The sequence below is a fragment of the Mobula hypostoma genome, chromosome 17, assembly GCF_963921235.1.
Source record: "Mobula hypostoma chromosome 17, sMobHyp1.1, whole genome shotgun sequence".
Classification (NCBI taxonomy): Eukaryota; Metazoa; Chordata; class Chondrichthyes; order Myliobatiformes; family Myliobatidae; genus Mobula; species Mobula hypostoma.
In genome coordinates, this window is record NC_086113.1 from 4,659,041 (window position 1) to 4,676,414 (window position 17,374).

At 53.5% G+C, this 17,374-nt stretch overlaps 1 protein-coding gene across 2 annotated transcripts in view; it reads right to left on the minus strand.

The window, feature by feature from the left end:
- The window catches only part of thrb (thyroid hormone receptor beta), a 214,482-nt gene extending 211,136 nt beyond the window's left edge, over positions 1-3,346 (minus strand). For both annotated transcript variants that reach the window (XM_063069459.1, XM_063069457.1), the window contains exon 1: positions 3,110-3,346. The gene's annotated coding sequence lies outside the window, so the exon portion shown is untranslated. The remainder of the gene's footprint in view (positions 1-3,109) is intronic.
- Between the last annotated feature and the right edge of the window lie 14,028 nt (positions 3,347-17,374).

The window sequence follows — 17,374 nt, forward strand, 5'->3', positions numbered from 1 at the left end:
ACTGCTGGTAAAAATTCGCTTACTGTAGACTTGTTTAAAAAAGCCACAACTTTATTACTGTCTTCTTCAGTGTCCATTTAAATCGGGGTTCACAAACTTTCCAAAGCCACTGACCCCTACCATTAACCGAGGGGATCTGTGGATTCTGGGTTGGGGACCCTGGAGAATAGTCACTGTACAATTCCCAGCCATGGATAAAGTAGCGCATCCTCGCTTAAAGATGAGCTTTATGTGTCACAAGTTCATCGAAAGATACAGTGAAATGTGTTTCCCCATACTGTGCTGGGGAAAGTCCACAGGTGTGGTCATACTTCCAGAGCCATCGTATGCTCACACCTCACTAACCCTAACATGTAGTCTTTGCAACGTGGGAGGAAACCACAGCAGCAACAGTGAACCCAGGTAGTCACGGGGAGAACGTACAAACTCCTTACAGACATTAAACCGGGTCACTGGTGCTGCAAAAGACATTGCACTGTTACACCCACTTCCTTCGTGACCTCCCATAATCTGGCGCCGGGTTCATCCACCATTACTCCCCTTGGTGATAGTCAGCTTGTGTTGAGACATATAAAAATCCTGGCCAGGGGCCGTGGAGGAACCGACTGCCTGAAAGACTTGGCCTCGGGTCAGATAAGTCCCCCCACACTGAGCAACAGCATCCGACCATCACCCCAGGCTGTGCGTTGAATTTCGGCTCCGGAACGTCTCCCCCATCCACCTCCCCGAAACTGCGCAGCTGAGGCGCACGGGCCAGGCCGCATTCACCCACACAGCTCCAGGAAAGCAGTTCCTCTCCACAGACGCTGCCCGACCCGCCGAGTTCCTCCAGCATTTTGCGTGCGTTGCTCTGGATTTCCAGTACCTGCAGAACCCCGTGTTTGTCATCAACGCACACACAAATGCTGGAGGAACTCAACGGATCACGCAGAGTCTGCGGAGAGAAATCCCCAATGCCAAGACTCCTCACAAAATTAAACAAGATTTCCACGAACAGGGTGCAAATACATGATTACAGTCAGTCAACCACGTCTTGTATTAAACGTCTGTAAAATATGCAGGTTTTTTCCGTGTGTGTGTGTGTGTGTGTGGGGGGGGGAGAAGAGAGGGGGGAGAGAGAAAGACACGCAGACGGATAACTGATTCGTTTCCCTGCTTTTCGGTATTCTGGACACTGACCCGAAAGAGGATTGTTCGCCAAGTAGGCATCGATTGTCACAGCGGCAGCGTGACCACGTTGGACTGAAAGAAGGCGCTGGGAACAGCAGCGTTGTACTTTGTACGGTCACACACATACACACCCAGAAAGCAGAAACGCAAGGCGAACCCCGACGGAGGCCAAACACCACCAGCGTACAACCCACAGGATCGGCGGGACGGAACATCCGAGCGCGGCCAGCTGCCGTTGCGATAAATTACAGCGATGGCATTTTAAATAACAGTCACTTTCCCCTCTAGTGCTGCGGGAAGGCACTGTTCATGTGCCTCACCTCCACTCACAGCTGTAGGAAACTGACCCCAAAACGGAGGCAGTCAGCGGCCGACGTGTCATTTCTCTCTGTCTTTCCCCTCCCCACCACCGCCTCACCACGCCAGCAAATGGAGAGGAAATAGACTCGATACCGCCGGTGGGTGTGGGTGTAAGACTGAGTTAGTTGTGTGTGTGTGTGTGAGAATGAGAACGTGTGCGTGAGAGTGTGTGAAAGTGTGTTTGAGGGAGTGTGCGTGAGAGAGCGTGTGTTACAGAGTGTGTGAGAGAGAGAGCGCATGAGAGAGAAAGTGTGTGAAAGTGTGGGAGTGTATATGAGAGTGAGCGTGTGTGTGAGAGAATGTGTGAGAAAGTGTGTGAGAGTGTATGTATATGAGTGAGAGTCTGAGAGAGCACGAGCGAGTGAGAGAGAATGTGTGAGAGAGTATGAGAGTGTATGAGAGAGTGAGAGAGTGTGTGAGTGAGGGGTTGAGAGAGACAGAAAGAGCGCGTGTATGAGGGAGTGTGAGTGGGAGAGTGAGTGTGAGAGAGAATGTGTGAGTGAGAGACTATTTGAATGAAAGAGCGTTGTCGAGTGAGAGTGAGTGTGCGTATGAGAGAATGTGTGTGAGAGAATGTGAGAGTGTGAGAAACTGAGAGTATGTGAGTGAGAGAGTGTGTGAGAGAGTGTGTTTGTCTACCTATATGTCTACGCATGTGTCTGTGAATGTGTGTCGTGTAGATTTATGAGTGAGAGAGAGAATGTGGTTGTGTGAGTGTGTTCCTCTGTGTAGTGCCTGTGATAATGTGTGTCTGTGGAGGGGAGAGGTTTGCGAGTGTCTGAGTGTGTCTGTCAGAGCGTGTGCTTCTGTGAGAGTGCGCGTGATCGCGAATCTGCGCCTGAATGTGTCAGTGCGTGAACGTGAGTGTCTACCAATGTGAAGTGTCTGTATCTGTCAGCGTGTGTATGTGTGTGTGTGTGTGTGTGATCTGCCTATGGAAGGAGGCAGATCTGTTGACAACCTGGAGAGGAAGGGCTGACCAACATTGAACAAACAAAATTTACATTTCATGTTATTTTTCAAATAAAATAAATTTAAAAAAATTCGTTGCTTGTGAGAACAGGCTGCTGGCGCAGCGCATCTGTGCTCCTCGGTAACCCTAATGCGACGGTAAGAAACCAATGCAACTACGGCAGCCGGCAGCAGCCATAATCCCCCCACCCCACCACCACCACCACCACCACCCCCTCGGTACGCCGGCGCTGTAACGCTGGCATCGGGAGCCCCGGGGCGCCCATAGACGCTCCGCGCTCCGCCTTCCCTCTCCCACCGCCACCCACCCGCCGTCCTGAACTTCACTCCCTCTCCCTCTCCCCTCTCCCCGAGCCCAGGCGCAGGTTCACCTCCCGACATGAGGTTAAAAGTTTCTGTTTGAAGTCTCTCTCGCTCCCTCCTCCCCTCCTACCCCTCTCCCTCCTCCCCTCCCCCTCCCCCTCCTACCCCTCTCCCCCCTCCCCTCCCCCTCCCCCTCCTACCCCTCTCCCTCCTCCCCTCCTACCCCTCTCCCTCCTCCCCCCACCCCTCTCCCTCCTCCCCTACCCCTCTCCCTCCGCCATCCCTCAGCCGCACCGACACTCACACAGACACTTTCCACGATGACACGACACGACACGCCACGCCTCGCCGTTTTCTCCCAGTTTCCCCCTGCTGCCCCGGCGGAACGCTGGCGTGTCCTGTTCGGCTGGGCGACTCGCTGTTCCTTCCCCGCCGCTGGCCCGAATCAGCGGGCTGCCGTGAGCTGCTGTGCCGCTGTCCTGAGCTGACCCACCGAGAGAGAGAGAGAGAGAGAGAGAGAGAGAGACAGCGGCGACCTTGAGCCGATGGGAGGGACGGTGGGGGGAAGAAAGTGAGCGAGAGGCCGGCGGAGGCGCGGCCAGCAGGGGGAGGCGGCGAGCGCCGCCGGCCTGAGCCGAATCCGGCGGCCGCAGCGCCGAGGCAGGGCAGGCCGGGCTCCGACACCCGCTGCATTGTCTTAAACCGTGAGGCGCCTCCTTACAGCCGTGCGGGACCGGGCTCCGCGTCATTGCTAGTTTAAAATAGTCTCTCTCTCTCTCTCTCTCTCTCTCTCTCTCTCTCTCTCTCATCCCTATGCATGCCAAACAAAACATGTCAATACAAATCAAGGATCAACTTTATTCGCTAAGTGCATTTAACACACACGCCATCCTTTTTATAAGGATGTTGCCGGTACTTGAGGACCTGATTTATAGAGGAAGGCTGAATAGTTGTAGGACTGTATACCCCGGAGCGTAAGAAGTTGAGGGGGAGGTTTTATAGAGGGAGACAAAATTCTTAGCGGTACAGATAGGGTAAATGCAAGCAGGCTTTTCCCACAAGAGTTGGATTAGACTGCAACTAGAGTTCATGGGTTAAGCGTGAAAGGTGAAATATTTAAAGGGAACCTGAGGGGGAACTTCTTCACTCAGAGAGTGGTGGCGAGAGTTTGGAATGAGCTGACAGCAGAAGTCGGGGATGTGGGGTAGATTTCAACATTTAAGAGAAATTTTATGGGAGGGGTATGGTCCAGCGGCAGGCCGATAGGAGTAGGCAGATTAATTGTTCAGCTTGGACTAGATGGGCCGAAGGGTCTGTTTCTATGCTGTAGTGTTCTGTATGACCATGACTACAGAAAATGCTGGAGGAACTCAGCAGGTGGGACAGCACCGATCGGAGGGAAGCAATTGGAATTGGTTTATTATTGTCACATGTAGTGAGATACACTGAAAAGCTTGTCTGATATACAGTTCATTCAGATCAAATCATTACACAGTGCACTGAGATAGACAAGGTAAAACAATAACAGTGCAGAATAAAATGTAGCAGCTACAGAGAACGTGAATACAGGTACAGGGAGCGCTGCCACAGAAAAGCAGCATCCATCATCAACGACACACTCACCTCAACCTAGGTCATACTCCCTTCTTGCTACTAACATCGTGTAGCTGATACAGGAGCCTTAGGTTCCACACCACCAGGTTCAGAGGTAGTTATTACCCTGCAACCATCAGACTCCTAAATCGGTGTGTGAGTAACTTCATTCTGCTCAACACTGAACTGACTCTATGACTGACAGGCTCACTTTCAAAGACTCTGCATTTTGTGTTTTTATTTACGCAGTGTGTCCTCCGCACATTGGTTGTTAGTCATTGTCTGTCTTCATATACTTTCTCAAATAGTTAAATGTTTTGTTTTTTTTCCCGGTGAATGCCTGCAAGAAAATGAATCCCAACTAATACACAGTGACATATATGTACGTTCATAATAAATTTCATTTGATTTTGACTTTGACATTTTGGTACAAGGTCATGACTCTATCTTATACTAGGGAACGACTCAATCGTCTTATAACAGTGGGGTAGAAACTGTTCCTGAGCCCGGTGGGACATGAACATTACTATAAATTATAATAATATATGAAAATAAATAGAACACACAAGAGAGCAAAACAGTGAGGAAGAGTTCATGGACATTCGGAAATCTGCCGGTGGAGGAGAAGATCCTGGCAACAGGGACTGTTCTCTGCAGCCGCAGGGCAGGTGAAAACACAGTAGCACAGTGTCTGTGTCAGTGTCGGTGTGAGGTGTGGAGTGTCAGTGTACAGTGACAGTGAATGAGGGTGAAGGGGGTGGTGAGGGACTGTGGAGAGGTGTGTGTAAGTGTCGGTATGAGGTGTGGAGTGTCAGTGTAAAGTGACAGTGAATGGGAGGATGAAGGGGGTGGTGAAGGACTATGGAGAGGAGTGTGTCAGTGTGGGTATGAGGTGTGGAGTGTCAGTGTACAGTGACAGTGAATGAGGGTGAAGGGGGTGGTGGGACTGTGGAGAGGAGTGTGTCAGTGTGGGTATGAGGTGTGGAGTGTCAGTGTGAAGTGACAGTGAATGGGGGGATGAAGGGGGTGGTGAGGGACAGTGGAGAGGAGTGTGTCAGTGTGGGTATGAGGTGTGGAGTGTCAGTGTAAAGTGACAGTGAATGGGGGATGAAGTGGGTGGTGAGGGACTGTGGAGAGGAGTGTGTCAGTGTGGGTATGAGGTGTGGAGTGTCAGTGTAAAGTGACAGTGAATGGGGGATGAAGGGGGTGGTGAGTGATTGTCGGGAGGAGTGTGTCTGTGTGGGTATGAGGTGTGGAGTGTCAGTGTGAAGTGACAGTGAATGGGGAATGAAGGAGGTGGTGAGAGACTGTGGAGAGGAGTGTGTCAGTGTGGGTATGAGGTGTGGAGTGTCAGTGTGGGTATGAGGTGTGGAGTGTCAGTGTGAAGTGACAGTGAATGGGGGATGAAGTGGGTGGTGAGGGACTGTGGAGAGGAGTGTGTCAGTGTGGGTATGAGGTGAGGAGTGTCCGTGTGAAGTGACAGTGAATGGGGAGATGAAAGGGGTGGTGAGGGACTGTGGAGAGGAGTATGTCAGTGTGGGTATGAGGAGTGGAGTGTCAGTGTAAAGTGACAGTGAATGGGGATGAAGGGGGTGGTGAGTGATTGTCGGGCGGAGTGTGTCTGTGTGGGTATGAGGTGTGGAGTGTCAGTGTGAAGTGACAGTGAATGGGGAATGAAGGAGGTGGTGAGAGACTGTGGAGAGGAGTGTGTCAGTGTCGGTATGAGGTGTGGAGTGTCAGTGTACAGTGACAGTGAATGGGGGTGAAGGGTGTGGTGAGGGACTGTGGAGAGGAGTGTGTCAGTGTGGGTGTGAGGTGTGGAGTGTCAGTGTGAAGTGACAGTGAATGGGGGGATGAGGGGGTTGGTGAGGGTCTGTAGAGAGGAGTGTGTCAGTGTGGGTATGAGGTGTGGAGTGTCAGTGTGAAGTGACAGTGAATGGGGGATGAAGCGGGTGGTGAGGGACTGTGGAGAGGAGAGTGTCGGTGTAGGTATGAGGTGTGGAGTGTCAGTGTGAAGTGACAGTGAATGTGGGATGAAGGGGGTGGTGAGGGACTGTGGAGAGGAGTGTGTCAGTCTGGGTATGAGGTGTGGAGTGTCAGTGTACAGTGACAGTGAATGGGGGATGAAGGGGGTGGTGAGGGACTGTGGAGAGTCGTGTGTCAGTGTGGGTATGAGGTGTGGAGTGTCAGTGTGAAGTGACAGTGAATGTGGGATGTAGGGGTGGTGAGGGACTGTGGAGAGGAGTGTGTCAGTCTGGGTATGAGGTGTGGAGTGTCAGTGTACAGTGACAGTGATTGGGGATGAAGGGGGTGGTGAGGGACTGTGGAGAGGGGTGTGTCAGTGTGGGTATGAGGTGTGGAGTGTCAGTGTAAAGTGACAGTGAATGGGGGGATGAAGGGGGTGGTGAGGGACTGTGGAGAGGAGTGTGTCAGTGTGGGTATGAGGTGTGGAGTGTCGGTGTGATGTGACAGTGAATGGGGATGAAGTGGGTGGTGAAGGGATTGTGGAGAGGAGTGTGTCAGTGTGGGTATGAGGTGTGGAGTGTCAGTGTAAAGTGACAGTGAATGGGGGGATGAAGGGGGTGGTGAGGGACTGTGGAGAGGAGTGTGTCAGTGTGGGTACGAGGTGTGGAGTGTCAGTGTGGGTATGAGGTGTGGAGTGTCAGTGTACTGTGACAGTGATTGGGGATGAAGAGGGTGGTGAGGGACTGTGGAGAGGGGTGTGTCAGTGTGGGTATGAGGTGTGGAGTGTCAGGGTAAAGTGACAGTGAATGGGGGGATGAAGGGGGTGGTGAGGGACTGTGGAGAGGGGTGTGTCAGTGTGGGTGTGAGGTGTGGAGTGTCAGTGTAAAGTGACAGTGAATGGGGGGAGGAAGGGGGTGGTGAGGGACTGTGGAGAGGTGTGTGTCAGTGTCGGTATGAGGTGTGGAGTGTCAGTGTAAAGTGACAGTGAATGGGAGGATGGAGGGGGTGGTGAGGGACTGTGAAGAGGAGTGTGTCAGTGTGGGTGTGAGGTGTGGAGTGTCAGTGTGAAGTGACAGTGAATGGGGAATGAAGTGGGTGGTGAGGGACTGTGGACAGGAGTGTGTCAGTGTGGGTATGAGGTGTGGAGTGTCAGTGTAAACTGACAGTGAATGGGGGATGAAATGGGGTGGTGAGTGATTGTCGGGAGGAGTGTGTCTGTGTGGGTATGAGGTGTGGAGTGTCAGTGTGAAGTGACAGTGAATGGGGAATGAAGGAGGTGGTGAGAGACTGTGGAGAGGAGTGTGTCAGTGTCGGTATGAGGTGTGGAGTGTCAGTGTACAGTGACAGTGAATGGGGGATGAAGGGGGTGGTGAGGGACTGTGGAGAGGAGTGTGTCAGTGTGGGTATGAGGTGTGGAGTGTCAGTGTGAAGTGACAGTGAATGTGGGATGACGGGGTGGTGAGGGACTGTGGAGAGGAGTGTGTCAGTCTGGGTATGAGGTGTGGAGTGTCAGTGTACAGTGACAGTGATTGGGGATGAAGGGGGTGGTGTGGGACTGTGGAGAGGGGTGTGTCAGTGTGGGTATGAGGTGTGGAGTGTCAGTGTGATGTGACAGTGAATGGGGATGAAGGGGGTGGTGAGGGACTGTGGAGAGGAGTGTGTCAGTGTGGGTATGAGGTGTGGAGTGTCAGTGTGAAGTGACAGTGAATGGGGGATGAAGGGGGTGGTGAGTGACTGTGGAGAGGAGTGTGTCAGTGTGGGTATGAGGTGTGGAGTGTCAGTGTGAAGTGACAGTGAATGGGGGATGAAGGGGGTGGTGAGGGACTGTGGAGAGGAGTATGTCAGTGTGGGTATGAGGTGTGGAGTGTCAGTGTAAAGTGACAGTGAATGGGGGATGAAGGGGGTGGTGAGTGATTGTCGGGAGGAGTGTGTCTGTGTGGGTATGAGGTGTGGAGTGTCAGTGTGAAGTGACAGTGAATGGGGGATGAAGGGGGTGGTGAGGGACTGTGGAGAGGAGTGTGTCAGTGTGGGTATGAGGTGTGGAGTGTCAGTGTGTAGTGACAGTGAATGGGGGGATGAAGGGGGTGGTGAGGGACTGTGGAGAGGAGTGTGTCAGTGTGGGTATGAGGTGTGGAGTGTCAGTGTGAAGTGACAGTGAATGTGGGATGAAGGGGTGGTGAGGGACTGTGGAGAGGAGTGTGTCAGTGTGGGTATGAGGTATGGAGTGTCAGTGTGAAGTGACAGTGAATGGGGGATGAAGGGGGTGGTGAGGGACTGTGGAGAGGGGTGTGTCAGTGTGGGTATGAGGTGTGGAGTGTCAGTGTGATGTGACAGTGAATGGGGATGAAGTGGGTGGTGAGGGACTGTGGAGAGGAGTGTGTCAGTGTGGGTATGAGGTGTGGAGTGTCAGTGTGAAGTGACAGTGAATGGGGGGATGAAGGGGGTGGTGAGAGACTGTGGAGAGGAGTGTGTCAGTGTGGGTATGAGGTGTGGAGTGTCAGTGTGGGTATGAGGTGTGGAGTGTCAGTGTGAAGTGACAGTGAATGGGGGATGAAGTGGGTGGTGAGGGACTGTCGGGAGGAGTGTGTCTGTGTGGGTATGAGGTGTGGAGTGTCAGTGTGAAGTGACACTGAATGGGGGATGAAGGGGGTGGTGAGTGATTGTCGGGAGGAGTGTGTCTGTGTGGGTATGAGGTGTGGAGTGTCAGTGTGAAGTGACAGTGAATGGGGAATGAAGGAGGTGGTGAGAGACTGTGGAGAGGAGTGTGTCAGTGTGGGTATGAGGTGTGGAGTGTCAGTGTACAGTGACAGTGAATGGGGGTGAAGGGTGTGGTGAGGGACTGTGGAGAGGAGTGTGTCAGTGTGAGTGTGAGGTGTGGAGTGTCAGTGTGAAGTGACAGTGAATGGGGGGATGAGGGGGTTGGTGAGGGTCTGTAGAGTGGAGTGTGTCAGTGTGGGTATGAGGTGTGGAGTGTCAGTGTGAAGTGACAGTGAATGGGGGGATGAAGGGGGTGGTGAGAGACTGTGGAGAGGAGTGTGTCAGTGTGGGTATGAGGTGTGGAGTGTCAGTGTACAGTGACAGTGAATGGGGGGATGAAGGGGGTGGTGAGAGACTGTGGAGAGGAGTGTGTCAGTGTGGGTATGAGGTGTGGAGTGTCAGTGTACAGTGACAGTGAATGGGGGATGAAGGGGTTTGTGAGGGACTGTGGAGAGGAGTGTGTCAGTGTCGGTATGAGGTGTGGAGTGTCAGTGTACAGTGACAGTGAATGGGGGGATGAAGGGGGTGGTGAGGGACTGTGGAGAGGAGTGTGTCAGTGTGGGTATGAGGTGTGGAGTGTCAGTGTGAAGTGACAGTGAATGTGGGATGAAGGGGTGGTGAGGGACTGTGGAGAGGAGTGTGTCAGTGTGGGTATGAGGTGTGGAGTGTCAGTGTACAGTGACAGTGAATGGGGATGAAGTGGGTGGTGAAGGGATTGTGGAGAGGAGTGTGTCAGTGTGGGTATGAGGTGTGGAGTGTCAGTGTACAGTGACAGTGAATGGGGGGATGAAGGGGGTGGTGAGGGACTGTGGAGAGGAGTGTGTCAGTGTGGGTATGAGGTGTGGAGTGTCAGTGTGAAGTGACAGTGAATGTGGGATGAAGGGGTGGTGAGGGACTGTGGAGAGGAGTGTGTCAGTGTGGGTATGAGGTGTGGAGTGTCAGTGTACAGTGACAGTGAATGGGGATGAAGTGGGTGGTGAAGGGATTGTGGAGAGGAGTGTGTCAGTGTGGGTATGAGGTGTGGAGTGTCAGTGTGAAGTGACAGTGAATGGGGATCAAGGGGGTGGTGAGGGACTGTGGAGAGGAGTGTGTCAGTGTGGGTATGAGGTGTGGAGTGTCAGTGTGAAGTGACAGTGAATGGGGATGAAGGGGGTGGTGAGGGACTGTGGAGAGGAGTGTGTCAGTGTGGGTATGAGGTGTGGAGTGTCAGTGTAAAGTGACAGTGAATGGGGGGATGAAGGGGGTGATGAGAGACTGTGGAGAGGAGTGTGTCAGTGTGGGTATGAGGTGTGGAGTGTCAGTGTACTGTGACAGTGATTGGGGATGAAGAGGGTGGTGAAGGGATTGTGGAGAGGAGTGTGTCAGTGTGGGTATGAGGTGTGGAGTGTCAGTGTAAAGTGACAGTGAATGGGGGGATGAAGGGGGTGGTGAGAGACTGTGGAGAGGGGTGTGTCAGTGTGGGTGTGAGGTGTGGAGTGTCAGTGTAAAGTGACAGTGAATGGGGGGAGGAAGGGGGTGGAGAGGTGTGTGTCAGTGTCGGTATGAGGTGTGGAGTGTCAGTGTAAAGTGACAGTGAATGGGAGGATGGAGGGGGTGGTGAGGGACTGTGAAGAGGAGTGTGTCAGTGTGGGTGTGAGGTGTGGAGTGTCAGTGTGAAGTGACAGTGAATGGGGAATGAAGTGGGTGGTGAGGGACTGTGGACAGGAGTGTGTCAGTGTGGGTATGAGGTGTGGAGTGTCAGTGTAAACTGACAGTGAATGGGGGATGAAATGGGGTGGTGAGTGATTGTCGGGAGGAGTGTGTCTGTGTGGGTATGAGGTGTGGAGTGTCAGTGTGAAGTGACAGTGAATGGGGAATGAAGGAGGTGGTGAGAGACTGTGGAGAGGAGTGTGTCAGTGTCGGTATGAGGTGTGGAGTGTCAGTGTACAGTGACAGTGAATGGGGGATGAAGGGGTTTGTGAGGGACTGTGGAGAGGAGTGTGTCAGTGTCGGTATGAGGTGTGGAGTGTCAGTGTACAGTGACAGTGAATGGGGGGATGAAGGGGGTGGTGAGGGACTGTGGAGAGGAGTGTGTCAGTGTGGGTATGAGGTGTGGAGTGTCAGTGTGAAGTGACAGTGAATGTGGGATGAAGGGGTGGTGAGGGACTGTGGAGAGGAGTGTGTCAGTGTGGGTATGAGGTGTGGAGTGTCAGTGTAAAGTGACAGTGAATGGGGATGAAGTGGGTGGTGAGGGACTGTGGAGAGGAGTGTGTCAGTGTGGGTATGAGGTGTGGAGTGTCAGTGTACAGTGACAGTGAATGGGGATGAAGTGGGTGGTGAAGGGATTGTGGAGAGGAGTGTGTCAGTGTGGGTATGAGGTGTGGAGTGTCAGTGTACAGTGACAGTGAATGGGGGGATGAAGGGGGTGGTGAGGGACTGTGGAGAGGAGTGTGTCAGTGTGGGTATGAGGTGTGGAGTGTCAGTGTGAAGTGACAGTGAATGTGGGATGAAGGGGTGGTGAGGGACTGTGGAGAGGAGTGTGTCAGTGTGGGTATGAGGTGTGGAGTGTCAGTGTACAGTGACAGTGAATGGGGATGAAGTGGGTGGTGAAGGGATTGTGGAGAGGAGTGTGTCAGTGTGGGTATGAGGTGTGGAGTGTCAGTGTGAAGTGACAGTGAATGGGGATCAAGGGGGTGGTGAGGGACTGTGGAGAGGAGTGTGTCAGTGTGGGTATGAGGTGTGGAGTGTCAGTGTGTAGTGACAGTGAATGGGGGGATGAAGGGGGTGGTGAGGGACTGTGGAGAGGAGTGTGTCAGTGTGGGTATGAGGTGTGGAGTGTCAGTGTGAAGTGACAGTGAATGTGGGATGAAGGGGTGGTGAGGGACTGTGGAGAGGAGTGTGTCAGTGTGGGTATGAGGTATGGAGTGTCAGTGTGAAGTGACAGTGAATGGGGGATGAAGGGGGTGGTGAGGGACTGTGGAGAGGGGTGTGTCAGTGTGGGTATGAGGTGTGGAGTGTCAGTGTGATGTGACAGTGAATGGGGATGAAGGGGGTGGTGAGGGACTGTGGAGAGGAGTGTGTCAGTGTGGGTATGAGGTGTGGAGTGTCAGTGTGAAGTGACAGTGAATGGGGGGATGAAGGGCGTGGTGAGAGACTGTGGAGAGGAGTGTGTCAGTGTGGGTATGAGGTGTGGAGTGTCAGTGTGGGTATGAGGTGTGGAGTGTCAGTGTGAAGTGACAGTGAATGGGGGATGAAGTGGGTGGTGAGGGACTGTCGGGAGGAGTGTGTCTGTGTGGGTATGAGGTGTGGAGTGTCAGTGTGAAGTGACACTGAATGGGGGATGAAGGGGGTGGTGAGTGATTGTCGGGAGGAGTGTGTCTGTGTGGGTATGAGGTGTGGAGTGTCAGTGTGAAGTGACAGTGAATGGGGAATGAAGGAGGTGGTGAGAGACTGTGGAGAGGAGTGTGTCAGTGTGGGTATGAGGTGTGGAGTGTCAGTGTACAGTGACAGTGAATGGGGGTGAAGGGTGTGGTGAGGGACTGTGGAGAGGAGTGTGTCAGTGTGAGTGTGAGGTGTGGAGTGTCAGTGTGAAGTGACAGTGAATGGGGGGATGAGGGGGTTGGTGAGGGTCTGTAGAGAGGAGTGTGTCAGTGTGGGTATGAGGTGTGGAGTGTCAGTGTGAAGTGACAGTGAATGGGGGGATGAAGGGGGTGGTGAGAGACTGTGGAGAGGAGTGTGTCAGTGTGGGTATGAGGTGTGGAGTGTCAGTGTACAGTGACAGTGAATGGGGAATGAAGGAGGTGGTGAGAGACTGTGGAGAGGAGTGTGTCAGTGTCGGTATGAGGTGTGGAGTGTCAGTGTACAGTGACAGTGAATGGGGGTGAAGGGTGTGGTGAGGGACTGTGGAGAGGAGTGTGTCAGTGTGGGTGTGAGGTGTGGAGTGTCAGTGTGAAGTGACAGTGAATGGGGGGATGAGGGGGTTGGTGAGGGTCTGTAGAGAGGAGTGTGTCAGTGTGGGTATGAGGTGTGGAGTGTCAGTGTGAAGTGACAGTGAATGGGGGATGAAGCGGGTGGTGAGGGACTGTGGAGAGGAGAGTGTCGGTGTAGGTATGAGGTGTGGAGTGTCAGTGTGAAGTGACAGTGAATGTGGGATGAAGGGGGTGGTGAGGGACTGTGGAGAGGAGTGTGTCTGTCTGGGTATGAGGTGTGGAGTGTCAGTGTACAGTGACAGTGAATGGGGGATGAAGGGGGTGGTGAGGGACTGTGGAGAGTCGTGTGTCAGTGTGGGTATGAGGTGTGGAGTGTCAGTGTGAAGTGACAGTGAATGTGGGATGTAGGGGTGGTGAGGGACTGTGGAGAGGAGTGTGTCAGTCTGGGTATGAGGTGTGGAGTGTCAGTGTAAAGTGACAGTGAATGGGAGGATGGAGGGGGTGGTGAGGGACTGTGAAGAGGAGTGTGTCAGTGTGGGTGTGAGGTGTGGAGTGTCAGTGTGAAGTGACAGTGAATGGGGAATGAAGTGGGTGGTGAGGGACTGTGGACAGGAGTGTGTCAGTGTGGGTATGAGGTGTGGAGTGTCAGTGTAAACTGACAGTGAATGGGGGATGAAATGGGGTGGTGAGTGATTGTCGGGAGGAGTGTGTCTGTGTGGGTATGAGGTGTGGAGTGTCAGTGTGAAGTGACAGTGAATGGGGAATGAAGGAGGTGGTGAGAGACTGTGGAGAGGAGTGTGTCAGTGTCGGTATGAGGTGTGGAGTGTCAGTGTACAGTGACAGTGAATGGGGGATGAAGGGGGTGGTGAGGGACTGTGGAGAGGAGTGTGTCAGTGTGGGTATGAGGTGTGGAGTGTCAGTGTGAAGTGACAGTGAATGTGGGATGACGGGGTGGTGAGGGACTGTGGAGAGGAGTGTGTCAGTCTGGGTATGAGGTGTGGAGTGTCAGTGTACAGTGACAGTGATTGGGGATGAAGCGGGTGGTGAGGGACTGTGGAGAGGAGTGTGTCAGTGTGGGTATGAGGTGTGGAGTGTCAGTGTGAAGTGACAGTGAATGGGGGATGAAGGGGGTGGTGAGGGACTGTGGAGAGGAGTGTGTCAGTGTGGGTATGAGGTGTGGAGTGTCAGTGTGAAGTGACAGTGAATGGGGGATGAAGGGGGTGGTGAGGGACTGTGGAGAGGAGTATGTCAGTGTGGGTATGAGGTGTGGAGTGTCAGTGTAAAGTGACAGTGAATGGGGGATGAAGGGGGTGGTGAGTGATTGTCGGGAGGAGTGTGTCTGTGTGGGTATGAGGTGTGGAGTGTCAGTGTGAAGTGACAGTGAATGGGGGATGAAGGGGGTGGTGAGGGACTGTGGAGAGGAGTGTGTCAGTGTGGGTATGAGGTGTGGAGTGTCAGTGTGTAGTGACAGTGAATGGGGGATGAAGGGGGTGGTGAGGGACTGTGGAGAGGAGTGTGTCAGTGTGGGTATGAGGTGTGGAGTGTCAGTGTGAAGTGAGAGGGAATGTGGGATGAAGGGGTGGTGAGGGACTGTGGAGAGGAGTGTGTCAGTGTGGGTATGAGGTATGGAGTGTCAGTGTGAAGTGACAGTGAATGGGGGATGAAGGGGGTGGTGAGGGACTGTGGAGAGGGGTGTGTCAGTGTGGGTATGAGGTGTGGAGTGTCAGTGTGATGTGACAGTGAATGGGGATGAAGGGGGTGGTGAGGGACTGTGGAGAGGAGTGTGTCAGTGTGGGTATGAGGTGTGGAGTGTCAGTGTGAAGTGACAGTGAATGGGGGGATGAAGGGGGTGGTGAGAGACTGTGGAGAGGAGTGTGTCAGTGTGGGTATGAGGTGTGGAGTGTCAGTGTGGGTATGAGGTGTGGAGTGTCAGTGTGAAGTGACAGTGAATGGGGGATGAAGTGGGTGGTGAGGGACTGTCGGGAGGAGTGTGTCTGTGTGGGTATGAGGTGTGGAGTGTCAGTGTGAAGTGACACTGAATGGGGGATGAAGGGGGTGGTGAGTGATTGTCGGGAGGAGTGTGTCTGTGTGGGTATGAGGTGTGGAGTGTCAGTGTGAAGTGACAGTGAATGGGGAATGAAGGAGGTGGTGAGAGACTGTGGAGAGGAGTGTGTCAGTGTGGGTATGAGGTGTGGAGTGTCAGTGTACAGTGACAGTGAATGGGGGTGAAGGGTGTGGTGAGGGACTGTGGAGAGGAGTGTGTCAGTGTGAGTGTGAGGTGTGGAGTGTCAGTGTGAAGTGACAGTGAATGGGGGGATGAGGGGGTTGGTGAGGGTCTGTAGAGAGGAGTGTGTCAGTGTGGGTATGAGGTGTGGAGTGTCAGTGTGAAGTGACAGTGAATGGGGGGATGAAGGGGGTGGTGAGAGACTGTGGAGAGGAGTGTGTCAGTGTGGGTATGAGGTGTGGAGTGTCAGTGTACAGTGACAGTGAATGGGGGGATGAAGGGGGTGGTGAGAGACTGTGGAGAGGAGTGTGTCAGTGTGGGTATGAGGTGTGGAGTGTCAGTGTACAGTGACAGTGAATGGGGGATGAAGGGGTTTGTGAGGGACTGTGGAGAGGAGTGTGTCAGTGTCGGTATGAGGTGTGGAGTGTCAGTGTACAGTGACAGTGAATGGGGGGATGAAGGGGGTGGTGAGGGACTGTGGAGAGGAGTGTGTCAGTGTGGGTATGAGGTGTGGAGTGTCAGTGTGAAGTGACAGTGAATGTGGGATGAAGGGGTGGTGAGGGACTGTGGAGAGGAGTGTGTCAGTGTGGGTATGAGGTGTGGAGTGTCAGTGTACAGTGACAGTGAATGGGGATGAAGTGGGTGGTGAAGGGATTGTGGAGAGGAGTGTGTCAGTGTGGGTATGAGGTGTGGAGTGTCAGTGTGAAGTGACAGTGAATGGGGATCAAGGGGGTGGTGAGGGACTGTGGAGAGGAGTGTGTCAGTGTGGGTATGAGGTGTGGAGTGTCAGTGTGAAGTGACAGTGAATGGGGATGAAGGGGGTGGTGAGGGACTGTGGAGAGGAGTGTGTCAGTGTGGGTATGAGGTGTGGAGTGTCAGTGTAAAGTGACAGTGAATGGGGGGATGAAGGGGGTGATGAGACACTGTGGAGAGGAGTGTGTCAGTGTGGGTATGAGGTGTGGAGTGTCAGTGTACTGTGACAGTGATTGGGGATGAAGAGGGTGGTGAAGGGATTGTGGAGAGGAGTGTGTCAGTGTGGGTATGAGGTGTGGAGTGTCAGTGTAAAGTGACAGTGAATGGGGGGATGAAGGGGGTGGTGAGAGACTGTGGAGAGGGGTGTGTCAGTGTGGGTGTGAGGTGTGGAGTGTCAGTGTGAAGTGACAGTGAATGGGGAATGAAGTGGGTGGTGAGGGACTGTGGACAGGAGTGTGTCAGTGTGGGTATGAGGTGTGGAGTGTCAGTGTAAACTGACAGTGAATGGGGGATGAAATGGGGTGGTGAGTGATTGTCGGGAGGAGTGTGTCTGTGTGGGTATGAGGTGTGGAGTGTCAGTGTGAAGTGACAGTGAATGGGGAATGAAGGAGGTGGTGAGAGACTGTGGAGAGGAGTGTGTCAGTGTCGGTATGAGGTGTGGAGTGTCAGTGTACAGTGACAGTGAATGGGGGATGAAGGGGGTGGTGAGGGACTGTGGAGAGGAGTGTGTCAGTGTGGGTATGAGGTGTGGAGTGTCAGTGTGAAGTGACAGTGAATGTGGGATGACGGGGTGGTGAGGGACTGTGGAGAGGAGTGTGTCAGTCTGGGTATGAGGTGTGGAGTGTCAGTGTACAGTGACAGTGATTGGGGATGAAGGGGGTGGTGTGGGACTGTGGAGAGGGGTGTGTCAGTGTGGGTATGAGGTGTGGAGTGTCAGTGTGATGTGACAGTGAATGGGGATGAAGGGGGTGGTGAGGGACTGTGGAGAGGAGTGTGTCAGTGTGGGTATGAGGTGTGGAGTGTCAGTGTGAAGTGACAGTGAATGGGGGATGAAGGGGGTGGTGAGGGACTGTGGAGAGGAGTGTGTCAGTGTGGGTATGAGGTGTGGAGTGTCAGTGTGAAGTGACAGTGAATGGGGGATGAAGCGGGTGGTGAGGGATGTGGAGAGGAGTATGTCAGTGTGGGTATGAGGTGTGGAGTGTCAGTGTAAAGTGACAGTGAATGGGGGATGAAGGGGGTGGTGAGTGATTGTCGGGAGGAGTGTGTCTGTGTGGGTATGAGGTGTGGAGTGTCAGTGTGAAGTGACAGTGAATGGGGGATGAAGGGGGTGGTGAGGGACTGTGGAGAGGAGTGTGTCAGTGTGGGTATG